General features: G+C 45.3%; 1 protein-coding gene across 1 annotated transcript in view; it reads right to left on the reverse strand.

Annotated features, from left to right (window-relative positions):
• ST6GALNAC5 (ST6 N-acetylgalactosaminide alpha-2,6-sialyltransferase 5) overlaps positions 1 to 26,619 on the reverse strand; it is a 727,364-nt gene that overhangs the window by 399,189 nt on the left and 301,556 nt on the right. The window lies entirely within an intron of this gene.

Below are 26,619 nucleotides of genomic sequence, written 5' to 3' on the forward strand. Positions count from 1 at the left end.
CCTGCACCATATTTACAAAGTGGTGTTACGCCACTTGTTGTGGCTTATCGTCGCTTTGTTAATATGGAACCCTTTCACGCAGGTATCTGCGTAAAAGGGGGGTGCAATATGTGTTGCTTCAGGCATTTCACTACAACACCCATTGCTTTTTGACGCAGCCCGAGATTAACAAGGATGTGTAAATCTGTGGCAGCACCTAAAACTATTGCCATGCAATAGCTGGCGTTAGAATGGCGCAACGAGGAAAAATACTTTCATTTCTCTTTGCTTTTGCGCAGCACACATATAAAGAGCTGAATGCCATTAATGATTGTTTATGTGCAGTAAGGTGTCTCTTCCTGCACAGAAACAATCATTAAACAATGACGATTTGCTACTTCTATGTGTGCTGCAAAATGCAGCACACACACAAGTAGCAAATTGCCCTTATTGATTGTTTATGCGCAGGAATGAACAACTTCCTGTACAATAACAATAATTTCCTGCAACAAAGACCCCCTTATACCATGGCGCAAGAGTGTTTGCGTTGCTACTAAGCAGACATTTTAGTGACAGCACTAGGGAAACACAGGGGTGCGCTGTATTGTTGTGAATAAAACGCATCCCTGCGTTTTGAAAATGGCGGAGCATGGCTCTGCAAAATTTGCCGCAGCTCCCTGCTCCATCATTTCCTTGTAAATATGCCCCTTTGACTTCCATTCAGACTATCTGGCCCTAAGTAGTGACTAGGAGCCCGTGACAAATCTGCTGGAATCCGGTGGAAGTAATTGTCCTTTGTAAGGCCATCATTCCATGCGTTTCCTGAAGCGACTTGCTGCCAGGGGAGCCGGGAAGAGCAGCAAGGGTGCCTAATAAATGGTCAGCCCATAAATAGGGTTGTGACTCTACAGAGGTTTCTAATGGCAGACTCTCTTTGTCCTTAAAAGGCCCCATCACAGCCTAGGGCCTTAGGAAAGACGACAGAGCATCTGAATCTATTCCTGTGCAGCGTGCAGGGCTTGACACAGCCCTTTCAGGCTAATGGGATATGATTAAACGTTCAACTGGATTAAATACAGAGAACTGCATTAAAACAGACGAGAGCTATGGTCCTCTCGGCACCATTTACGCATCTCTGCAATTCAAAGAGGTTTGTACAGGATTCCAAAGGCATTACATTTTGAATTTGAACCAATGATTTTTTATTACATTAATGACTGAGCTAGTGCCGCTAAAAAAGAAAAACATTCGAAAAATCACTGCGCTCAGAAAAAGAGACTTACGTCTACATTTACCAAGGGCTGCGGGGGCACTCTGGTGTTGCTGCGCAGTCTGGTGATGCACCTGCAGTACAATTCAGCGCTTCGTCTCTCTGTGCCATAAGCGCACTTATGCAAAACCTTAGTAAAGAACTCTACCAGGGTGCTAAAATTGTGGCCTTTGCGGCGAGTGAGGTTTGTGTAAGTTCTCTATAATTTGCCTGTTTATGCCACTGCCTTCCTGAAAGTTTCATTATTTTTTTTTATTTTATTTATTTTGCGATTTTTATTGCGCAAACAAATACCCGAAGGTGTCTCGGCGCATGTGACAAAAACGAGAGACCGAGCCGCAGGATTACTGATTGAACAGCCATGTCTTTAAGAGCCTACGAAAGCTTATCAAATTGGGGGCAGTTTTTATGGTGAGTGGCAAAAGGTTCCAGAGTTTAGGTGTGGCAACCAGGAAGCGCCTGTCTCCCCAGGTTGCCGTTCTCATGCGAGGTAACGGAAGCAGGCAGGAGTTGGCGGATCTCAGCTGTCTCTTGGGGCTATACAACTGGAATGCTTCAATCAGAAACTTTGGACCAACGCCATGCACTGCCTTATAGGCAATGCAGAGGGCCTTGAATTTAATGCGGCCCTCTACTCTTAGCTAATGCAGGTGACGAATGGCTGGAGTAGTTGGCTGGCGGCAGGGGATGTCAAGAAGAATTCTTGCAGTAGCATTTTGTATGGACTGCAACTTAGATAGAACGAGTTTCTGAGTATTAAGGAAGAGGGCGTTCCCATAGTCGATTTTGGAAAACACTAGGGTAGAGACCAGGGTCTTCCCAGCTGAGGTGGGAAGGTAAGGCAGTATTTTCCTAATTTTCTTTAAAATAAAGAACGCAGATGACACAACCTTGTTGACATGAAGGTTGAATGACAGCTTGCTGTCAAAAATGACTCCCAGGTTTCTGGCCTTATCAACTGGGACAGGAGGAGAGCCCAGCTGGTCAGGCCACCAGGCAGAAGACCAAACCGGGGAGAGATTACCAAAGGTCATGACCTCGGTTTTGTCCGAGTTAAGCCTCAGACAGTTGGAGGACATCCAGGTACTGACAGCAAGCATGGCGCTTTGGAAATTAGCTGCCACCGCTGGGCCGTCCTTGTGTATTGCCAGAACCAGTTGGGTGTCATCTGCGTAGGATGTAAGTCGCAGCCCATGGGCCTTTATTACCCTCGCTAAGTCTGCTACATAGATATTAAATAGCGTTGGACTTAGCGAGGAGCCCTGTGGGACTCCACAGGGGAGTGCAGAGACAGGAGAATAGAAGTTACCCAACTTCACTGTCTGGGTACGGTAGGCAAGAAAAGATGAGATGAGATTTCTAGCCATACCGTTTATCCCCAGGGCTGTGACACGGTCGACCAGAATATCATGGTCGACCGTGTCAAAGGCTGCGGACAAATCCAGCAAAATCAGGACAGCCGCACCTCCCTGGTCCATAATGGCTCTAATCTCATCTGAAGCTTTTATTAAAGCGGTCTCAGTTCCATGACCTTTCCTAAAGCCAAACTGCGTTTCGTCGATAAGTTGGTGAGTATCGATGAACTCTGAGAGTTGTTTATTCATCAGAGATTCACATATTTTGGCAGGAAAGGGGAGACACGCTATTGGTCTATAGCTGGCCAGAGCTGTGGGGTCCAGGGAGGGTTTCTTCAGGAGAGGTTTGATCACGGCCTTCTTCCAAAGATCTGGATAGTGACCAGTTTGAAATGCGGTGTCACAGATTTTCATAAGTGGATAAGAGATCACCTCGCTAAGTTTAGCCATCACTGAAGGAGGGCAGGGGTCTAAGGGGGAGCCAGACTTGGTAGTAAAGATAAGTCTGCTGATTTGATCTTGCGTAATGGGAGCAAAGGAAGAGAAGGGATCATGATCGGTGGCAGGTTCTACACCACTGCAGACTCTGGATCTTGTCTCTGCGTTCCCTGCAAAGGATGAGTATATATCTGCTACCTTAGTGGTGAAAAAGCTGGACAGAGCATTACAGAGAGACTGAGAGGGTTCGACCCCAGGTCCCGTAGAGGGGGTGGACAGAGTGGTGACCACTGAAAACAGTTCTCTAGCAGAGTTGCTGGCATTCTCGATTTGAGCCGAGAAAAATGCACTTTTTCGGGCAATGATAGCCTTTTTGTATATTGTCAGGGCGTCTTTGTAGGAATGCTTGGCTATGGGGCAGTAAAATTTCCTCCAGCGCCTTTCTAAGTTCCTGCAATGTTGTCGGTGGAGCCTAAGCTCTTCGGTATACCAAACCGCCGAAGGGGATAATCTGTTAGGTCGCGTAAACTTCTCCGGCACCACCTGATCAGCAGCATTCCGAATCCAGTCTTGGAAGTCGGAGGCTGAGAAGACAGGATTGGCTATCCCCATAGGAAAGGATAGTGTCAGGATATCTGCCATCTGATGGATATCCGCATTTTTCCAAGCACGGGTCCCTAACCTAGTTCGTGGCCTGGAATGGGGAGGGTTAGCGTGCCGTGTATGGATCCCAAAGATAATGGCCCTGTGATCTGACCAGGTGAGAGGAAGAATATCCTTTACAAAGATGTCTGAGTTGTTGGTAAACAGACCATCTAGTATGTGCCCCGCCTGGTGTGTAGTTCCCTTCACCAATTGTTGAAGTCCTAAGGTTAGGAGATCATCAGTGAGTTGAGTGGTTTCGTGGTTGCCCTGTTCTTCCAGAGGGAAGTTAAAATCTCCTAAGATCATGTATTCCGGCGAACTTATGATAAGATCATTAAAATCAGAGAGTGTGGCAAGGAAAGAATTTCGGGGCCCAGGAGGTCGGTATAGCAAAATTCCCTTGAGGGCTTGTTTGTGATTAATATTAATAGCAAAGGTGGCTGCTTCACAGTTAATGGACTGTATGGGTTCGAGTGTAGTGCGATAGAGATTCTTGGAAATGATAGCAAGTCCGCCACCTCTTCCTATATGTCTATCATGCCTAGCGACACTATAGCCCTCAGGGGTTGCCAGGCAAAAGTCCGGTCCTGAACCAGCATCTCCCCAGGTTTCAGTGGCAAAAAGGAAGTCAAGATCATGGGCGAGAATAAACTCGCTGATCTGTAAGCTGTGACAGGGAAGGGAGCGCGTATTAATGAGCGCTGCTCGACAACCATGGGGCTGAGTGATATGCAATTCATGAAAAGATATATTGCTAGGCGGGTCTAAGGCTGAGGAGCCAGGAAGACGAGGTTGCGGAAGTTGGTATTGACACCCAGGGCAAGGGGTGGGGCTAACGCCCACTGCAGTGGAGAGAGGCCGAATAATGCAATGTCGGTCGGAATGGCCAGGGTTCAACTGTCTTAGTTGCAGGGAAGAATAGCATAGTGGAGGGCCAGAAGTTATGACCCTGGGCCGAGTCCGGTCGCGGAGCTTTGCTCTCTCTCTCTCTATCTAAACAAGAGTGCTGTCTATAGTTCAATAACAAACTAGAGACAAAATATCACAACATACACAACTAGAGACAAAATAGCATCTCAAGGATCCCCCAGTATCCACCACTAAGAAATCTGGATTGAGCCTGCTAGCTAATTGGAAATGCACCCTTTCCTGCACTCTACAACTGGACAGGATGGTGTGTTGGGAAGGGATGGTGCACGTGAACGGCCATTCCCCAGCATGCATGTTGTATCATCATGGCTGCTTCGAATGAGCATGTCAAAGCTTTACATTGGTGCTTGGGCACAGAAAGGTCCATGTGTGACAGATATCAAGGAAAGCACCAGGAGCCCAGGTAGATATAGGTATGCCACTTGCAGGCATGTGATCTTTTTGGTGGGCATGTAAGGAACAGATGTGTATAAAAGGGAATCACGTCAGCACAAGCAGAAGGAAGCAGTGAATCATGCAAGGGTGAAATTAAACTTCAAGTGGCTCGCAAGTGGTGGAGCAAAGGCCCTTGAGTGCCGAAGACAAGAACATACTAGGCGAGCTATTGTGGATGGATGGAAGGGGCCCTATGATTGCATTTGCTGGTGGATGTGAGGATTAGCCCATTAACCCTTTGAGGAGCAATGAGCCATTATCTCTTTCATCATCATGTCTTGTGATAGCACTGTTGATTTTTTGCAGACATGTGTTTTGGATGACAGTGGCAATTTTTTGTCACCTTACAGTACCCAGGTGTGTCACTGCTAGAATTTGCTATCACTGTAGTGCACCAAGGGTACTGCTGTGGATTTATGATAAAGAATTATTTGTGGATGCCATTTTCAGGTGCTTCTTTGTTTTCAGGTGTTCGGGCACCAAGGCCACGTAAGAAAACCTTGTATTATGGAGGCTACCACCAGGCCCTGGCATTTAAGCACTAGATGGTATTCACAATGTTGACCAATCTAGACCTTGAGGTCCATTAGAGATCCTTAAGCAAGGCAGAGAAGCAAGGAGGAGCTATGACACTGGAGGCTTCTTTCTGAACTGGTATTAGGGTTTTAAGGGTATCCCGTGTGTAGGTGATTTACCAGTGTCTCTGAATAGGAAGGAATGACATCAAGGGAGAAAGGGAGAGGTAATGCTTTAACATTGGGAGGATGGGAGAGAAGGTGCGCGTATAGGGCTAAAAACAGGCAGGTGGAATGGAGCAGAGGAGTGGAAGGAGGAATGCAGTAGCAACAAGGGAAACAAAATAGTAGGAGGGATGCATATTGGAAGAACGGAAAATAGAAGGATAGAGAAGAAGGAAAGAAATAAGCACTGCACTGTGAGAGGAGAGGACCAAGAGCAGTGGAAGAAGAGACAGAAGGCGGATAAAGGATATAGGAGCATGGAGTGGAGAAGGGGATCACTACCGAGAAGAGCACAACGTCCAGCAAGATGATGGTAGAAAGCAGACAAGAAAATAACAAGAGTGGTAAAAGACAGAGAAGATAGTGATGGGAATGGGAATGAAGTGGAGAAGTGGTATACAAGGGTGTGTTGAGGAATACCACGAGAAGAAGGAAAAACAATGGAAATTCAAGCAGCACTGTCAGCTCAGAAAGAAGACAACATATCTGAGGCCATGATATTGAAATTCTTATCTAAATCCAGATACAACTGTATTAATAACGTAACTAAACCATGGGTACCAACGCAGAGGCATAACAGCTATCCCTTCCACCAGGAAAAAGATTTGTTCACAATCTTTTTTAAAAGGCTCCCAGGTAAGGACAATGCAATTCGAGAGCTTTTTGGAATCAATTCAGATTACGAAGCTCTCGGAGACGGAGTTGAAGCCCCGCCTATCTTTCTAATTGGTTCTCGTCATGTTGCATGCAAAACGTAGGCTTCTCATTGTAAAGGAGGCTTCTTAGTCCCACCTTGTTGCCGCCTTGTCTCCTTTTGGCTACGCCCACTGGGATTTGATCTTTTACCAGCGGTGTGACACTCTCCCCTTTATTACTCCGTATGCACTTTTTTGTTTGCATTCCGCTTTGGCAAAGTCAGCCGCATGTTTACTTTCGCATCGCACTTTTACTTAAAGTGAAAGCGCAATGCAAAAGTAAACAGGCGGCTGCCTTTGCAGTATTTTTATGTGTTCCAGTGTGCCCCTGTGTAACTTGTTAGTGGCACTTAACTCCAGGCTCCAGCAGAAGGTGAAGAATGGCGAGCGTCGCCTTTGTTGGAAAAGCCAGCAGCTAGTTTTTGACACATTCCATTCAACAATGTACAGATGGGTTGATCATTCTGAGCTTTTCAGTCATCCACCTTCATTCACGCCAACACTAATTACTTCTGATTTTCAAGCAATGGCCCGAGCCGGCCCTGGAGAGCACCGGGCTTTGTGTGCGTCCGAAAAACCTCCTCATTGTATGTGGTACACATCCGGCTCGGGCCCCGATCCCCCGGCAGGTAAACAAACGGCTCCCTTTTCTGAACATTACATTTTAATTGTAGCGGCAGCAGATTGCTTCTGTGCTCAACAGGCACACAGAAAGGTCCAGCCCACGCCTCGGCTCTCGGAGGGTCGGTCCCAAGAAAGAAGCGGAGCTTGAAGTCCTCCCTCTTTTTCTCCTCTTTATCGCCCACTGCTTTCACACCCAGAGATTCTTCGGCAGAAAGGAGCAGTCAGCACACCTCCCTACAGCCAGGGCTGGGAGCATCCCTCTCCCGAACCAGGTAAGGATGCGCTTGTCCTCCCATTCGTTTTCCGTGTTTAAATTGCTGTGTATTAAATACGTGTATTTAACAGCAGGGCATCACGACAGAAATGCTGTGTATGGTGGTTTAATGTTACCGGTGTATTGAAACCTAGCAGAGGGTGGCAAGAAAACAGCAATTATACGAAAGAAGTGAGAGCTGCCCCTTATCTGACGATTGGAGCAGTGATAGTGGACATGATGCGTGCGTTGCACCGCAGTTTTCACAGTCCCATTTCTTTACAATAAACAGTGTTTCCATCTTCAAAATCGCTAGAAGAAATGGCTGCCACATAGACGTCCCATGATGGGCCACGCTTGTTTAGTTGCAATGTAAGATTCACCTCCAGTTCCAGTTTCTAAGACGCAAACATATGTGTGTCTACCGTCGACATGTTCTCTGTCAGATCCGCCATCGATGGGCTGGATATTCGATTCCTAGGTATGAAAGGCCACCGACTTTATATGGCTAAGTTACTACATTTTTACAGTTCAGGCAAGTAGGCCCGATTCTGTCCTCAAAGCCTTTCCCTGCTCTCTGTCTCTGACAGCTTCAGCTTGAGCTCGCATCTGTATCCATGAACTTTGTCCTACTCCCTGTGCAGCTAACGGTGCCTGCCTCGGCCAGTTTTCGCCTGCCTGCCAAGAAGTTGTATTTCACCTTCGAATTATCTATTTTGCTCTTCAGCCGATGCATTCCTGTCTAGTGATTTAGGTAAACATTTCCCTTAGCTCACAAGCAAGGACTCAGCCTTTCCGTCCTCCTGCAAGTGATTCATAGCCCTGCTGCCATGGAAAGTTTTCTATCCCTCGCATCTCATATAGACACTTAGACGTTTGTGCACGCACACAGTCAGTATAGACTAGATTCTGTCCGAGAGTCCTTCCTTGTGGATAACATAGTTCTTTAAACATAGGATGTTAGATATGATTTGGGATTAGGTTGACTTGACCCCCCAGACTTCTCGTCTCCACATGTAGAGCTAAATGTCAAGTCCCCTTCACCCCTAGTTGCACGTCTATCACACGTCATGCTGCTGCGCGCGCATCTATGCCAAGTATTATCTTATAGATCCACCTATGTCTGATAATCCTAACCAATCATGTTTCTTTTACTCCTTATTACGCCTAGTTTCGATCACGTACCTGTCATGTCACTCTTCTTATCAAATGTTACGCCTTCTACATTCGTTTCATTGTAATGTACTTATTATAAAAATGCATGTCTGTCAATAAAGTATTGTACTTCACTTCCTGAACCCTCGTGGTGACGGAACCTGAAGGCCGCGACTCGAGTCGGCCATTTTGAATGGAATAAAGCCCATTTAGAAAACCTCTTATACCACGGATTCTGCCTCTTGTTATTTTGAGCTATTTTACTTTATTTTAAGATTCCGTATGAAATTCAGTCCGGTAAAGAAGATTTTATTTACCACACCTCCTTCTTCCCCCCACCGAATATCACTAATGAACCCATGCCCATGCCTTGAGTAGCCTCCTAGCGCTAACCCTCACTCCCACCAATCGAGCTTGCTGCTCTGGTGAGGCCCGTGGGCTCCTGGTCCAGTAAGGACAGGTGCAGGATAAGGACACATGATGGGCCGGTATTTAGCACATGTGATGTCATACATGTAAATAGCGTCACACGTTTCTGCGGGCCCCACGACCAGTGTCCTTGGAGGCCGGTAGCCCCGGCACACCCCATTGGCACTTGCAATATGTCGCTGGACAGCTCCTGGCGCAACCTACCCCTCGTTGCCCAGTCCCAGTGACCCCCCCCCCGCAAACTGCTGGTAACGCAGAAAGGCGCCTCCTGTTGGCGTCTGGACTCCCCGGTCCTCAGGCAGACAAGCATTAAAAATGCATTAGGTCTCGCCTTTCATTAAGAGAAAGCCATTTGCTTTGCTATACAATAACATTAGCAAAGCAAATGGCTTTAACTTAATCAAAGGCAAGACCTATTGCATTTTCAAAGCTTGTTTTATGTGTCCCCTTAACTGTCCGACGTAAGAAAATTCCTTCTGCCTTCTGTTCTTTTTGGAGACAATACCCAGCCTTGTATTTCCTTTGAGAAATAGAATTGTGATGTTTTTCAAAGCCCAAAACAAGGCGTGCGTCTGCACATTCTGATGTTACAGGCGGGGCAGACATGAAATTGATGGATCTGCAATTACATACGAGTCACCCTGCGACTGCCCAAGCATAATGACAAAAAGAAGCAAGGAGAAGGAATGGATAGCAGAAGGGGTTCACCTACACATGCATGAAGAAACGGGAGCTTGTTCTGGCATGGCCACGTCAAAACTACAGATGTTAGTCCCTCATTGGAGATTTGGCTCTATTTTCCTGTATCATTTCAGTTTTTTGCAGTAAATATAATGCAGTGCCTTCTCATCTCCCAAGCCCTCTCTCCATATTCTTTGTTACTTAAACATTTTCTATCTTTACCTATTCTTGAGGGATATTGCCTACCTCTAGATCTGAAACAAGGGCGAGCCATTTACTCAGAACATTTTGCCTGTGCATTCCTTCATAAAAGTTGTCTCAAACATTGCAGTTACATAAGTAGGCGATGAAGGCCACACTCTATATGCCTTCATTATCTGAAGAGGCAGAATGGGCTGGTATTTGGCTTTATGGACGAATAAGATAGGAAAGTCCTACAGGTGGTCAAATCATCAAATATCTGAACCCTCAAGAAAACCATGGGCCATACGTACAAATCATTTTTGCAGTTGGAAACGGCCCAATTCACAGAATCAGGCCATTTCCAACAGCAAAAATACATTTACAGATGTACAAATCAGAAATTGCTATTCAATAACACTTTACCGAATCGAAATTTGTGGGGGCGTGTTAAGGGTGTCACTTCCAAATACAGAATTGCAGTGGTAAGCATGAAGGTTTTGCGACCGAATTAGGGTCGCAAAACATTCATTTTTGCCAACCTCAAAAGAGGTGGCAAACATTTGCAAATGGGAAGGGTTCCCGAAGGTAAATGTTATTGTGAATGTTAAAACAAATATTTTTTTTAAACAGGGAGTGGTCCCATAGACCACTGCCTACTATTAAAAAATGAAAGTTAAATGTTTCATTTTCTTTCTCTTTATACGGATCCTGTTTTCCTTCAAGGAAAATGGGCTACATAAAAATTAAAAAAAACACTTTAATACAAAGCAATCCCGGACATGGTGGTTTGTTGACCTCAGCAAGCCACCATCCCTGTGATGGCCACGATTCCTAATGGGTAGCGAATTGCGACCTGCCTCATTAATATTCATGAAGGAGGATGCCTACCTGTCGGAAATTGCTCTTGTGTTTCTAGCTAGGGGCATGCAGGAGTTTATGGCGGAGCCCATAACGGTGACGGAGGTACGGGGAGCGCTTAAAGTGCTCCGGAGCTCTTCTGCACCGGGTCTTGATGGCTTCTCCGGGGATTTCTACAAGGCCTTCTCTGATCTGTTGGCGCCTAAGCTCATAGAGGTCTATGCGGAGGCGTTGGAGCGTGGTTCACTTCCGGCTACTCTTGGAGAGGCGGTCGTGGTTCTGCTTCCGAAACCAAACAAGGACCCGTCGCTGTGTGGGTCGTATAGAACCTTCTCCATCTTAAACACCGACTATAAGATTTTAGCCAAAATAGTGGCCAACAGACTTTCCCAGCTGATGGAATTCATCATCTCGCCCATGCAATCGGGCTTTGTCCCCCGTCGTTCGACGTCGCTGAATTTGCGGACGTTGTTCACTGTTTTGCACAGAATTAACCCGGCCACACCTGCTGCTGCGATCCTACTTGACACCGAGAAGGCGTTTGATTCCTTAGAATGGCCATTCTTTCTTGCCGTTATGGAACGCATGGGCATGCCGGCGAACTTTCTGGCCACGACTCGTCTCCTCTATAGCCGCCCCACAGCACGCCTGCGTCTCAACGGTACGTTATCCCGACCATTCCGTCTAACGCGTGGCACGCGGCAGGGCTGTCCGCTTTCCCCGCTCTTGTTCATTTTAGCCATGGACCCCCTGATTCGGCATTTCCAGGAACGGCACCTCCACAGGGGTCTCCAGTTTAGGACGGGCCCGTTGCTTGCCTCCCTTTACGCAGATGACACTATCCAGTATGTGAGGGAGCCGCATCTCAATCTTGCCCCCCTGATTCGTGAGAGCCTGTGCTTCGGTGGCCACTCGGGGCTGGGCATAAACTGGCACAAATCCATCATATTCCCGTTGACTAGCGGCACCTCCCCGTGGCAATGTGAGTTCCCATTGGAGTGGTGCTCGGACTCGGTACGCTACTTGGGCATTCAGATACATTTGAGCACAGACGAAATCATACGCCTCAATTATGGACGCACGATAGCGCGGCTGGAGACGCAGGTGGAGGGTTGGTTGCGCCTCCCGCTCTCCATGTCGGCCAGAATAGCCATCATAAAAATGGTAGTGCTCCCCAAATTTTTGTATCTTTTTAATAACATCCCTGTTCCTCTCACTCGGTCTTTCTTTTCCACCTTGAGATCCCTCCTGATCCGACTGGTCTGGGGCGGGAAGCGCCCCCGGATTTGCTGGAAGACTCTTACACTCCCACAAGATAGGGGAGGCCTCGGTGTACCGGATCTGTATCTATACTATCTGGTCGCGCAGTGTGCACATGCCTATGCCTGGTACCATCCGGACGCTCGGATCCCGTTTCTTCGCCCTGAGGCAGACTTTGTTCTCCCGGGCCAGTTGGCGGCCGTTTTGGCCAAGGGTGTCCCCAGAAGCCCAGTGGATATTCAAACAGTGTCCACTACCAGCTGGGCCTGGAAGAAACTTTTGAGCTACTTAGCTCACCCTCGCCTATATTCCTCTTCTCTCCCTATTCGCAACCCGGGGTTACTGCCGGGCACAGATGAGGCGATTGTGCAGCGAACGTTAAGTAAATTTAACCTCACCAAGATGGGGGATTTATACCCTGGAGGGCACATATTCTCGGCATCGGAAGAGGCGCGTTTCAGCGAGGCTACATTCATGGATAGGTTCGTTCTTCGCCAACTCTATTGCGCGGCCAGGGCGGTAATTGAGGGTTTCCCCCTTGAGCCTGCTTCCTTTGAACCCCTTACCATCATTATTGACAAAGATACGGGGGCCCATATAGTCTCGAGGCTGTACAAGGCGTGTGCGGCTTTGCTCCCTTGTGCGGATGACCGGGCGCGGGCGGAGTGGGAGACGGACTTGGGTAGGCCTATTACGGATGAACAGTGGATGGCCTGCTGTAAGGTTACTGCTACGGTGTCACTGAACAGCCGTCACAAACTCCTTCACTATAAATTCCTGCGCCGTTGGTACATGACCCCAGACAGACTCCATTCAATTGACCCAGCGCGACCTCACCTCTGTTGGAAGTGCTCGGCACCGCATGTTGACTTTGCGCACTTGTCCTGGACTTGTCCGAGACTGCAATCATTCTGGACACAGGTTTACAAGGTCTTGGAAGACATGTTAGAGCTTACACTTGTTCCCGCTCCTGAGGTTGCGTTGTTGGGCTACACAGCAAATTTCCCTAAGAATGTTCGTAGGTTGGCCGCTATGGGTCTACTTCTGGCCAAACGTGAAATCGCCAGGCGCTGGGGGGATAGACGGGCTCCTACGGTCAAATCGTGGCTCACTGCCATGGCTTTTTGCAGCACGAATAGCGAACTCTACTCTAGTCTCCTCCCCTCGGTGGCGCGTCCTAGGGATATCTGGGGCCCTTACAAAACATACATCACGGGTCTTCCCGGTTCCCCCTCGTCACCCACACATTCCGGTATAGTTCCAACGGGAGTGGGGTAGGCGGTTCGACATGGGCGTTGGGTGAATAGTGACGTCCTGGAATGAATGGGATGGTATGATCCACAGGGCGCTTGCTGGGGCGGAGTTGATGGCACGGACATCACGTGGGTTACAGGGTATGCGTGGAGGGATGGGGTGGCTATGGGCCCTGGGTGTGGATTGTTGATGTCAGTTTCTCCTGTTTCAAGTTGGACAAGTGTTGATGGTGGATTGATAAATGGGGTTCTGCTGTCGGATGCCTTCCATAAGTTGCACATCTTGTCAGGGAGCTGGAGGTGTTGTGGTGTACCTCCAAACTTTGTCACTGGTGAATACACAGCTATCATTTCTGTACCGTTTGATTTTGCAAATCTAAATAAAGAATTAAAAAAAAAATAAAAAAAAATATTCATGAAGGAGGTCTATTTGCAAACTTATTAGGAATCTCTATTTGCACATCTTTATTTGGTGCATTATGAATTGTGATTTCCTAATTATGGTTTGGTAAGAATTGCAATTAGGATATCACAGTTCCTATTTTATGTACATTTGGCCCTACATTTTCTACTGAGCGACTAGTGTACATGACCTGGTCCATGGTCCATGCTGTACTAAACTGACAAAACAGAAACAGGGCAGACATTTTTAAACACCGGAAAAGAGCATTCCATTAGCAGAAGATGATGAGGATCTTTTACTGTTCTTGAGGGCAGTACTAATACAAAACAACATTCTAAAATGTGTCTTTTGTGAATCATCATGTGGTGATGTAGGACAGACCGAAGGATAACTTTCACTTCTAGAGTTACACATTTGGTGTAAATATCCAGAATAAAAAAAAAAACATGATTTCTTCTTCACGCACACAAGGTTTGCAAATTTATACCAATTAACTCGACAGAATATAGAAGCACTTTTGAAGATAATTGAGTGGAATGCCAGTAGCGGCAGGTATGGCCTTCTGCTCTAGGATTACACTTCTCTGTCTCTCTGTTTCTCCCTGTTTAACTTATTCCATTCCACCGGCAGAAAGTGCAATGTTCTCGTAGCATTATAGATTTTTATGGTTAGGTCAATACCATCAATAACAGCCCTCCTCTTAGTTAAGGACTTCAGCCAAATTCAGGAAAATGACTATCCCTCCATATAGGGCTATAATAATAAATGAATAGCTGTGAGTGTCTCAAAAGTCCTTGAGTACAATAAATCTTTATACCTGTATGAAAAATCAATTTTATCTAATGCTCTTCAGCAGCATAAGCATCCTGGCAGGCCCAGATGTTTTGACAGGTCTATTATCATGCTTTAAACACTGGGATTATGTATATGTCCATGATGGCATGATTGTCACAGATGTCATGAGTATGCTCAGCATCTACAACCAGCTTTTTTAAACTACTAGTGGCCCTAAGTGCTTCTTAGATGCACAGGGAAATGATCTCCCAGAGTAAATTCCCAGATCCTGATTTACAGAATGAAGATCACTGGGTATTATACTGACCAATTCTACTTCTCAATCAATCTGGATTTGCAAAGTGTGGCAAATCACCCATGAGGGTATCCTGCTGCTGGGAGTGCTGCTGCCGAGGCTTAGTCAGACATCCAGGTTTTGAGTCCTTTTCTGAATTCCAGTAGAAAGGATGAGGTCTGTAGGTGAAGAGGGAGATTGTTCCAGGACTTCGCCACGCGGTAGGAGAAGGAGTGACTGAGGCAGATATGAGGGGAGGGGGAGCGCAGGTGTCTTGCAGGATGGTGGAAGTTCAGTAGATGGTTAATGTACACTCGTCCCTGGTTGTGGAGGGCTTTGAAGGCATGAATGAGCCTCTTGAACTGACACCGATTTTGATTGGGGAGCAAGTGGAGCTTCCTGAAGTGGGGGGTGATGTGGGACCACTTGGGGAAGTCTAGGAAAAGTCTGTCTGCTATGGTCTGTATCAGCTGCAGTCTCTTGAGGAGGTGTGAGGTGATTCCTGCATAGAGTGTGTTGCCATAGTCCAGTCGGCTGATGACTAGGGCTGCGTGACAGTGTATCTTGTGTTAATGGTGAGCCATCTGAAAATCTTGCGGAGCATGAGAAGTGTGAGGAAACAGGCAGATCAGACTGTGTTGATTTGTATTTTTCATGGTAAACTTGCTGTCCAAAATGATGCTGAGGTTGCGGATGACGTGGTAGGTCAGTATTGGTGTGGGTGGGTCCTAGCTCGGGGGGGGGGGGGTGGCCTTGTCATCCTTCCAAAGGGAGGTGTTTCCAAGGATCAGTACATTCGTCTTGTTTGTGTTAAGTTGTAGGCAGTTGCTCCTCATCCATTCGGTGATGTTCGTCATGTATCTGCAGAAGTTTGTCAGTGTTGCCAAGCGGTCTTCTGATAAGGAGATTATGAGCTGGCTATCGCTGGCGTATGATATGATGTTGAGTCCATGTGATCTTATTATGTCAGCAAGGGGTGTCATGTAGGTGTTGAACAGGGTCGGTCTCAGGGATGCGCCTTGATGACTGCCGCTGATGTTGTGCTTAGCTTCTGAGGTTAAGTGAAGGAGGTGGATTCTCTGTGTTCTGCCTGTGAGGAAGGAGGCGATCCGCTAGAGGGTGTCGCCTTGGATTCTGATCTTGTGAAGCCTTCGTATCAGGGTATAATATAACATAACATGTATTTGTGAAGCGCACATTCACCCAGAGGTATCTTGGCGCTGAATAACAGATGTTTATTGTTACCCAACTCAATGGTACTCATTTTATCGACCTCAGATGGATGAAAGGTTAAGTGGACCCGCCGGGATTTGAACCTGTGACCATGAGGTCAAACACAGGCTCCTGCAGTGGACGCATTAGTCCACTGAGCCACCAGACCCAGCTATGGTGTGATACTGTGTCAAATGCTGCTGAGAGGCCAAGGAGGATCAGGGGCACCATTTTACCTTGGTCAAGGATGCATCTGATGTCATCTGCGGCTGCAATCAGGGTGATTTTGGTGCTGTGGTTAGTGCAGAATCCAGATTGGGACTTTTCCAGAAGATTGTGGTTCCCCAGGTTTTCTGAAAGTTGATGTTTGATGGCCTTCTTGAGGTCTTTGGCTGGGAAGGGGAGCAGTGAGATGGGGCAGTGGTTCTTGAAGTCGCCGGGATCGGGGGATGATTTCTTGAGTAGGGGCTTGACCTCTGCGTGCTTCCATTCGTCGGGGAAAGTGGCCATGGTGATCGATGCATTGAGAATGGAGGTGAGCTCACTGCTGATCATTTTGCTCCCAAAGTTAAAGATATGGTGGGAGCATGGGTCGAGGGAGCTCCTGAGTAGATAGAGGTCATGATGGCTGTGGTGCCTTGTGTGGTGAGCAGGTCCCAGGGGGTGAACAGGTGCTCATGATCTTCATTTGTGGCGTTAAGATGGCTGAGGAGGTTGGTGTCTTGGGGGATCAAAGTTACTGTAGATGGTGGAGATCTTGTTGTGGAAACAATCCACCCATGAGTTGCAGAACTCCTTTGAGGGGTTGATGGCATTTCCAGTGTCTGAGGGACTGTAGAACTCTCTGACGATGATGAAGAGTTTATTGCTGTGGTTAAAGCTTGCTTTGATACTGTTGGCCACGGTACTTCTTTTGTATTTTTGAGACGTTGGTTGTATTGGTTGATAGCTGATATGAAGGTAGTTCAGTCCGTGGGCTCCAAGCTAGTGCTCCATTTCCTTTCAAGTTGTTTGCAGGTGCCCTTCATTGTTCTTAGTTCCGTTGTGTACCAACTTGCTTGCTTGGAGGATCTTTTGCGTTTTGTGAGTTTGCAGGGGGTGACTCTGCTCAATCTGTGATCAAGGCGGAGTTCTTGAGTGCCTGTTCGAGGTTGGTTGCGGTGTGATAGCAAACGGTTTTGAGGGCATCAGTCCATTGGCTTTCTGAGATATTGTTCCAGCTGCAGTGTGGTGTGCTGAGTGGCTTGGGGGTGGTGCCGGGGAGTCACAAGATGGTGAAGTGGATGATGGCATGGTAGGTCCAGGTGAGCTCGGTGGCATGACTATACTTGACTCTGTCGCTGGCCATGAAAATTGGATCAAGTGTGTGTCCTGTGATGTGGTTGGGGTTGGTGACCAGTTGTTTGAGGCCTATGGTGCTCATGCTTTCAAGGAGGTTGGTGTCATTGGGTCAAGGTTGAAATTGAGGTTACCGAGGAAGATGTAGTTTTCAGAGTTGTTGATGAGCGGGGCAATGAAAATGGAAATGGCTTGTAGAGGGATTGTGCATTGAGCAGGAGGCAGTGCCGGCAGAATACATTTCCATTGTGGATTGGGGAGGAGTAGCAATAGTTGTTGGGGAGTCCTGGGTTGAGGGCCTTGAGCTCAGTGGTGGTGTATCATTGGAAAGTGGTCAGGCTAGGGGTCCTGGCACTCCGTGCAGTCTAGATGCGGATGGGTGGAGATGGGCTTGGCTTTGGCGCGCCGGTGGCACGCCCGCTGTGTGTCCACGCTGCAGCCTCCGTGGAGAAGTGTGGCTCAATGATTAGAGCGGCAGACCCTGATGCAGAGGTCTAGCCCGGGACCAGGGTCAATTCCCCGCCTTGGCGGGTCTTGGGCTAAAAAATTCCACGGACCAGATAATTCTCGCCTCGGTGCCTATTCCAATCATGGAGTCCCACTCTGCAACTCTGGGCAATAGCTTGCTTAATCTCCACAACGGCCCCCACAACGCTAAGGATGCCTGGCCTCCACCTTGGGGGTGCCCAGGAGTGGACGCCTCACAGGGAAAGCCAGGATGGGTTCCACAGCGGTATTCGTACAAGCGCCTTGAGACCCTTGCGGGTGAGTAGTGCACTATACAAGTATCAAATTTACATTTTTTACATTTTTACATTTAGTCTCAGAGGTGGCAGAGGCTAGTGGGTGACAGGATGCACAGCCAGGAAGAAAAGGCAGGAGCAGCGAGGGGGAAAAAAACAAAGCAAACTGGGAAAACAATTGAACACTCTAACTGCAGCAATCTAACTGCAACAGTGATGAGCAGACGGGGTCATTAGACACTAGAAAAGAGGTAGCCCCAGTGCAGTGGAGGGTGCTAGGCAGCAGTGGGGAGAGGCACAGCAATAGGGGTCAAGGGCTGCTCATAGGAGCTGCACTGTGGGATTCATAAGTAGTCCTGGGAGGTGGGAGGGGGTAGGGGGTGGCAGAGGTGCAGGCGGGAAGAAAAGGCAGGTACTGCAAAGGGAAACAAAACAAAGCATACTAGGAAAACAATTGAACAGACTAACTGCAGCAACCTGGCAGATGAAAAATGCTTAAAGTCCTCATTATGTGATTACAAAATAGAGGCCAGCAAAGCTAAGGCTGAAAATTATGCTAATAAGATCCTCGCAGCAACAACTGGTGCAAAAAAGGTCTTTGATATCTTTTGAAGGAGCTCTGTGATGATCTTACTGACTACTTTGATAAGAAGATCAGCAAGATATTGGAGGACATTGGTGCTCCTGCACAGATAACACCCTCAGGACTGAATATCTCAGTGAACTTGGAAAACATAGCCAGAGTGAGCGATACCTACAGCTATACTGAAGTACTGCTGCTAGGTCCCATCACAACCCAAAATGCAATAGATCCTTTGGACAGCCTGGTCGGTATGTATGACTCCTTCGAACCCATCTCAGAGGAATACTTTCAACTCATTGCCAGGTCTATCACATCTGGATCCCCACTTGATCACCTACCTCCTAGGGTATGGAAAGAGCTAGGAGATGAACTCACCCTCCCCACATTACAGAAATGCAATTAATCCTTGGAGTCGGGTGTTGTGCCACATATGTGGAAGAAGGCGATAGTCACCCACCTTTTAAAGGAATCCTCGTGGCACCCTCTGGCCCTGAGAAATTACAGGCCCATATTACTCCTCCCATTCACTGGGAAAATATTAGAGTGATATGTAAGTAAAAGGCTATCCCAATACCTGGAATCCCAACAATTTTGTTTCCGACCTGGACATGGCACTGAATCAGCTTTACTTGTTACCATGAACAAGTTACAGATGGTGGTAGGCAGTGGTCGGCCAACAGTCTTGATTATTTTTGACTTCTCAGCTGCCTTTGACACGGTCATCCACGGAATACTCCTGGCCAATTGGAGTGGGGTGGTGGGAAGTGGATGGATTACTACCTGCTGGATTGGTGTCAGGCTGACGCCCTGCCCACATACTGCACTGATTTCAAAAGCCTGCCACACGGGATCCAGCAGGGCTCATCATTTAGCCCTGAGTTGTTTAACATTGATTTGAGACTGCTCATTACCCTCATACAGGGACATGACATCAGGCTAGTCAATTATGTGGATGACACCCAACTGATCCTATCTCTTACTAACAACCAGGAGGAGACAGTGGTGGCTTTCCAGGAAGGCATGTCAGATATTGTTAACTGGGTGAATGGAAATTCACTAAAGCTAAACTGTGATAAAATGAAATTCTTCTGCTGCTCGGCAAGCAGAATCCCCATGAAACTTTCCAATACCTTTTGGCCCCTTTCATCTAGCTTTCACAAGCTATCTCGGGAAAGCCATGTTACAGAAGTAGCAGGCACTTGCTTTCCACTCCTTCATAGTCTAAGGAAGGTGTACCACTACTGCCCATTCAAGCCAAATCCCTTGTGGTGCGTAGTGTCATACTCAGCAGATTAGACTATTGCAATGCCTTGCTACTTGGAGCTTCTGAATATTTGGTGAAGAAATTGTATAGAGTACAAGGGGCAGCAGCCAAACTGGGGCAGAAACGATCCTGTGGATCCTCAGCATTCAATGCCCTAAAGGAGTTGCCCTGGCTACATCTGAAGCAAAGGATAATTTTTAAAGCCATGTTCAACACACTACTAGGAAAATTCCCGGGGCCTTTACAATGCAGACTGAACGGATATACTCCTGGTAGACATCTTCGTTCTATCTCTGCGAACTTGGTTTGCATAAACAAATTTTGTAAGTCAAGACATGGAGTTTAGGCCTTCACAATCGAAGCAGCCCAGCTGTGGAATGACTTGCCACCCCTACTTAGGTCCTCAATGGAAATGCTGCAATTTAGGAAGGCCTTGGACACCTGGCTATTTCCTAAGTAACCAGACCTGCTACGGTGACTGTGTGTGTGAATATTACTGGAAGTATAGTACCTATATGTAAGCTTAGCATGAGGATACCAGTTTGGTGACAGTCACATTCTACAAATGCAATACTTTATTAACTAAATATCTGCACCAGTGATTACAGAGAGGATAAAAAGGCATTAGAGGACAAGTAGTCCTGGTGTGGTCAAGAGCACTAGGCGGCAGCGGGGAGAGACACACTGACACAGGTCAAGGGCTGCTTATAGGAGCCATGCTGCAGCCTCCATTAGTAGTGGGAAGAAAAGGCAAGAGTGGCGATTGGGTACAAAACAAAGCAAACAAAAAAACTGAACAGTCTAACTGCAGCAATGTAACTGCAGCAGTGATGAGCAGTGGGGGTAATCGGGCACTAGAGGACAGGTAGTCCCAGTGTGGTGTGGTGGAGAATGCTAGGTGGCAGTGGGGAGTGGCACCACTGACTTGGGAAAAGTTGGTGGAATTGTGGTTTAAACTCAGGCATAGATTTATGGTTAAAGGTGAGAAATGGGGATAACAAAGGTGACTGCAAAGGTGGTCATATAAGGTGCTAGGAACACTAACAAAGTTGAAACTTTGTGCGTACTCACAGACAATTTGCCTGATGAAGAAGTTTCTCAAACATGTACCTCCACTATAGGACACCTTTGAAGTAAATGTGTTTGCAGGTAGGGGAATACCACCACAATCTATAAGCTTCAAGCTAATATTTTTGTGGAGGGAGAAAAGAAAAAATAATCAAAGGTCCTAATGCACATTTTCAGTACACTCACTAATGTGGAATGTCAACCCTGTGAGTATTCCATAGGAATATTTTACTGAATGACAAATTCTGTTGAAATCTACCACTTGCATCCATTTCCTTCACAATCCACTAACATTAAAGAATCTATGCATTATAGCAATATATCTAGTATTCATAGATTGTACAACTCCAAAAAGTACAAATGAGCCCTTTTCAGAATTGAGAACATCTAAATATATAAGTTTGGATCACAGTGTATTTTGCCTTGGCACTTAAGGTGTTTGGCTGGCTGACATTTGCTGCAAAGAGACAAAATGTAAGATGTGGCAAATATAAGAGTTAAAGAACAGTACCAACAAAAAAGGATGTTTATATGCTACCATAAGCAATGGCTTAATCACGAAAATGTTTTAATTTCAGCTAGTTACAAGCAACATAATGCTGTCTAACACTCAGTACACCATGCATTCATGTATGTAGTTCCATTTATATAACAATGAAAAATAGCGGAATTGATTAATTAGGCACCAAAAAAAAGTAGACTATGGTCATGTGTGGGCTATTGTTCAGGCACTAGTTAATTGCCAGTCATAAATCATGTACATTGGAGTAAATTCAACCGCAGCATGATCTATGTATGTGTACCCTGTTCATACTTTTAATTCCTAATGACAGACATTTAATGATGGTCAACAAGTGGAAAAAACAGACTACAGGAATATGTGTGCACAGTTAAGTGATTTAAGATTTACACTACACAGTTCACTATCCAAGAACATATGCAATCCAATGGAAGAGAAAGCAAGAATCCTTATTTTAGAATCCTTTTGTACAGTAATGTAAAACGTTTGCCTGTGGTCTCCTACAATTATCATTGTCAGACCACAGCTCAGAGACCACTAGCCTTAATGAGGCAAGGGATTTCCAATGATGGTTCTGGCAGAGCTAAATAGAGCACTTCAAATACTGCATAAATATGCAAAACTATGTTCACAATGTAACTCGTAACATGTCTTATGTTTAAGTTTTTTCTCTACACAAAATTCCACTGAAGGGGTGGGTGTGTTTGCAGTAGATCATTGTTCCAGAGATCAAGCAAGTGCCTTAGCTAATGCAAAAAACCTAAGAACAGAGCTAAGGTGTTATTTGCAATACCCTCATTTGGCCTTGATACTGAATGTGTCATTTAGAGATATGCAGGCAAATGTCACATGCAGGCCATCTGAAATTTAGTAATTAATTTGGATGAGGTTGACCCCTACCAACTTAATTGACACAACCTAGTTAATGAAAACAGTTCTTAGAATATTTTGCTCTACCACGTGTAGTTATTGCACAAGTAGCAAGTAATCCCCAGATAATTGTGTCTAATGTTCAAGCAGTACCAAACATTTTTTTAATTTTAGAACACAACACAATAACATTCCCAAACCCATTTGGAAAAATAGAGAACGTAATAGTAAGAATCACCTAGAAAAAGTAAATCACCATTACAGAACACAAGATCACAGTTGACCTGGACTTAGGTGCGATTTTAGACCAACAGTGATGGAGCAAAAGGTTTTTACATTCAAACTTAGTCTCTGAAATGAAAGGCAAAGTTTTTCTATTGGGTAAGGTTAGAAGCTGAAACCACTGATGCTCCCCAAAAGTTGAATATATTGTTATCGATCTTCTGATAAAGTCACTGTTTTTTATGCAAATACTGGGAGTGGAACAGAGCTACATTTCATAGCCACTTCATTGCTAGGATGGCTTTGCTACCTTACACCAAATCAAGGTTTTACCTTCTGACTCTTTTGGTTCTTAAAATTCTCCAGAGAGACAAAGCTAGAAGCTACAGTCAGGTAGGTCTTCAAGAGGCTGAATTCCTTCACCATGAGGTCGGCTGAACCTACTTTTTCTGTAGCCCAAAAGCTCCAGGAAAGATAAACCTGATTTTCTTGCCTGCTTAAGATGCAACCTCCCTCGGTACATCTCAGCACCTTGTTACAGTCCTTTAGTATTCAAAACATTTCTGAGTCCTATTTTCTCTGGTTGCTGGGAAAGTAACTTTTGATTAATCTTTGAGGCCCCACGTCCTGCAAGCCGGTTTCTAGCCACCAGGCCTCTCTAAGCCACATCTACTACAGGGTAGAGTGCTCTGTGGTCAGCTGGGCCTTGTTGGAGCCAGGAGTCCTTCTGATTCTTTTGTTCTTAGAGCAGGCAAACAGCGGTTCCAGTTCCAGGGTACCAAGCAGAGTTATGAGTCTGTGAATCATTGAGTTCTCTTCTTCCACCAGTAGTCGAAGTCACTGAGTCCCTCTCTTCAGTAGAATCTTCTTCTTCAGATGTAGTTTTCCAAGGTCCAGGAATGTTTTGAGGAGGAGTAAGGTACCTGTTTTATACTGTGCAGTAGCCAGTTATCTATCTGAGGATTTTCCTTGCCCTGCCTTGTCTACTTTCTCACCAAATGCCCACCTCATTTTACAACTCTTCCTCTTTGTTCTACAGTGACAATTACCAGAAACCCCCAATTTAAATGACGGAAACATCGTTATGCAAGTGCTCCAGGCAGGCTCATAGCTACTTCCCTATTTAGATGAGGTCACCTCCCCTCTGTCAGGGACCAAATTGGATCTCCCTGCTTCTTAGATTGGAGTCAAAGAGTCTAGGCTGTCACTGGGAATGAATGAAGGAATGAGAGAAGATCCTATCAGCTGCATTTGAGATCAGCAAATCAAAAGAAGAAGTGTTAAGGCTGTTCTGCAATCTCTACTGTGCTACTCACAGAAGACTAATATATACCAAATGCCCACTTGTTTGGACCCAGGGGTCAAGTCATTTCCTCTGGCAGGCAGAGCATAGCTGTTAACTCCAGTCAGAAATGTTTATTGGACTCTCTAGATGTGATGAATGGCAGCACGGGTATAAGCCACTTAAAAATACACGGTTATTTGTCTACAGTTAGATTTGATATAGTCATCAAATCAGATTTTGGAAAACTAAGTGGAAAATAACTTTTGATTATATATTCTAGTATTTTCCCAAGCAGAGATATGAAATAAATATTTTAACCACACTTAGGCCTGCCTATGGAAAATCTAGCCTAACCTGCCCAGTGACACCAGATATTAGGCCTTCAGTCACTGTGATGGCACCTATTACAAGACTATTGGATGATATATTTTAGATTTTGTCTTTGAGGCTGCTTTTTCTGTCTCCCCTACCTGTTGTTTTTAGTAACAAATACATACTATTTATACATATAGGGAGCTTACATATGTCACATTCATCCTTTGGCCTTTTCATTAGTCATTCACACTTTGATTGTGCCCACCACAGCTTACAGTATAGGATAATGGGTCACACCACTTAAGTCACTGACTCCCCTCTATGTGAGTGACACATTTTTGTTTGCACACAATGCTCACATTCGCCACCAAAATAGTATCTTTCATTGTTAGGGCTGGGGTGTGAATATGTGGTATTTTTAAAACAAAGTTTTACAAAAAAAATATCTTTTATTGTTTACTTTTGGAAAGGCCTGGCTTGCTTCCCAAACTCACTACTAGCTCCTTGATTCATCCTGCAGTACATACCACAGAGCGAAGTTACTGCTAGATTTCACTACAGCACCATATTATCAATTTATCCCATTAATGCAGCACTGAAGATCTGCTACTAGGATGCCAAAGGAGATCATTCTCTTTTTTTTAACTACATAACGCCTTACCTTATTAATTATTGGCAGTGTCTGTGTTTTCTGGCCATGCCATCCCTGGTTTGATAAACATTTCTATGATTCATTCATTTTTTAAATCCATTATTATTCTTTTTTTAAACTCTCAATAACTTAACTTTAAAATGGAACAACAAACAGTCAAACATTTGAATGTTAATGAAGTTACAACTTTCAACAGCACAGAAAGACATGTAAATGTATGCCAAGGACCTAAATTAATTCATCCTGTATTTTTACAATGTGATCAAGAATTGTCAAAGCATTTTCTTCTTTCTAATAATTTAATTTTATATCTTTTCCTTTTGCAAGGGCCAGGCAGCTCTCCAGATTCTGCTCATAGGCCACATGTGAGCATGCAGCATAGTCATTGAACATTTTCAACACGCAGACTTGATATCAGTTTCACAGTGTAAGCAGCATAGAGGATACCTCAGTAACAAAAGAAAACAAAATGGGTTAGTTATCCTAAGCTTTATTTTTGTGAGCCTGTGTCAGTCCTTCCCTATGTCTCTGCAAGAGCGTGCTATCTTGCCTAATATTTATTAGTCATGGAGTCCCGGTTTGAATCCCACTTGTGTACTCTATTTGATTTCAATCCATTATTTTTTCAAAATAATTTTTCAAAAGCTTAACTTTAAAATGGTGACATGAGCATTTTAACATGTTACTGTTAATTGAGTTACAGCTTTCAGCAGCACAGAAAGGCATGTTAATGTCCACCAGGCACCAAAATGAATTCATTGCCTTTAGCTGAATTTTTCATTGTGAAAGAGACATTAGCATGGAGCTTCCTGGCAGCCACGTCTGTTTGCAATCTGTGTCAGCCGCTTTTCAATTCCACCCTCCATATTCTTTTTTCTACAATTTTTTTTAACTGTGCCAATGGTTTGTTATAACTGAGCACACATTAAATTGCAAATCCTTACTTATTGACATGCCACACATCATAGCATATAGCACAGTGGCAGCATAGATGATTCTTATCCATGTTATCTCTGGTGCTTCCCTAATGTTTGTGCATACCTTTGTTTTCCGTTAACATTTTTTATTTCATTACATTTTTGTGAATGTATTTCTGAAAGATTTAGTTTGAAAATGCAGCCAATATCATTTTAAAGTGGTAATGCCAATCCATTTAAAGTTTTAGCCATGCACAAAGGCTTCACAATATCCAGCAGGAACCCAAAGGATGTCATCCTTTTCAGCTATAGTGTTGTATGGCTTATACTTTCTCAAGTACAACTGTGTGTTTGTTGGACAACATAAACATTAGATTGGTGCGAGACTGGTTCTGAGCACCCCTCAGGATATGTTGGCCTATAGTCCTGCTAGCTCACAGTGCACCCTCTGTACCCCTAACCTTACAGGGTAACAAATGGATGTGCAACTTCAGAACATGACAACCCTGAATCCTCAAGGAATTCGTGGTAACAGATAAAGACCCCTTTTGCTGAGTTACTTATGCATACCCAATGAAATATACAGGAAATACACAACATGCAGTTTCAATATTTATTGAAGCATTGTGACTCTTGAATAAAATATGTGTGATGCAACATTCAATAAAAGGAAACTGAATAATGTGATTAGCATTACAAGAATGGTAAACCAAAATAATTAGTTCAACCATTTTGCTTATTTCTGAGAATATATGCCTGCATTAAAGTACTGTAATATAAGGTACTCCTACCGAGCGTATGCTAACCTATCATGTCTAGCGTGAGTGAATCTGACAAATCCGTATTGGGTGGTCTAACCCCAATTATCTATAGGTTAGTGTCAGCAAGCTGACCGTCTTGGTGTAGAGTTGGACATTATCACTCGCATGAGGTAACAGGAACCAGCTGATATGGAATTTCGGCATGGACCGACCT

The sequence above is a fragment of the Triturus cristatus genome, chromosome 4_2 (genome assembly GCF_964204655.1).
Source record: "Triturus cristatus chromosome 4_2, aTriCri1.1, whole genome shotgun sequence".
NCBI classification, from domain to species: domain Eukaryota; kingdom Metazoa; phylum Chordata; class Amphibia; order Caudata; family Salamandridae; genus Triturus; species Triturus cristatus.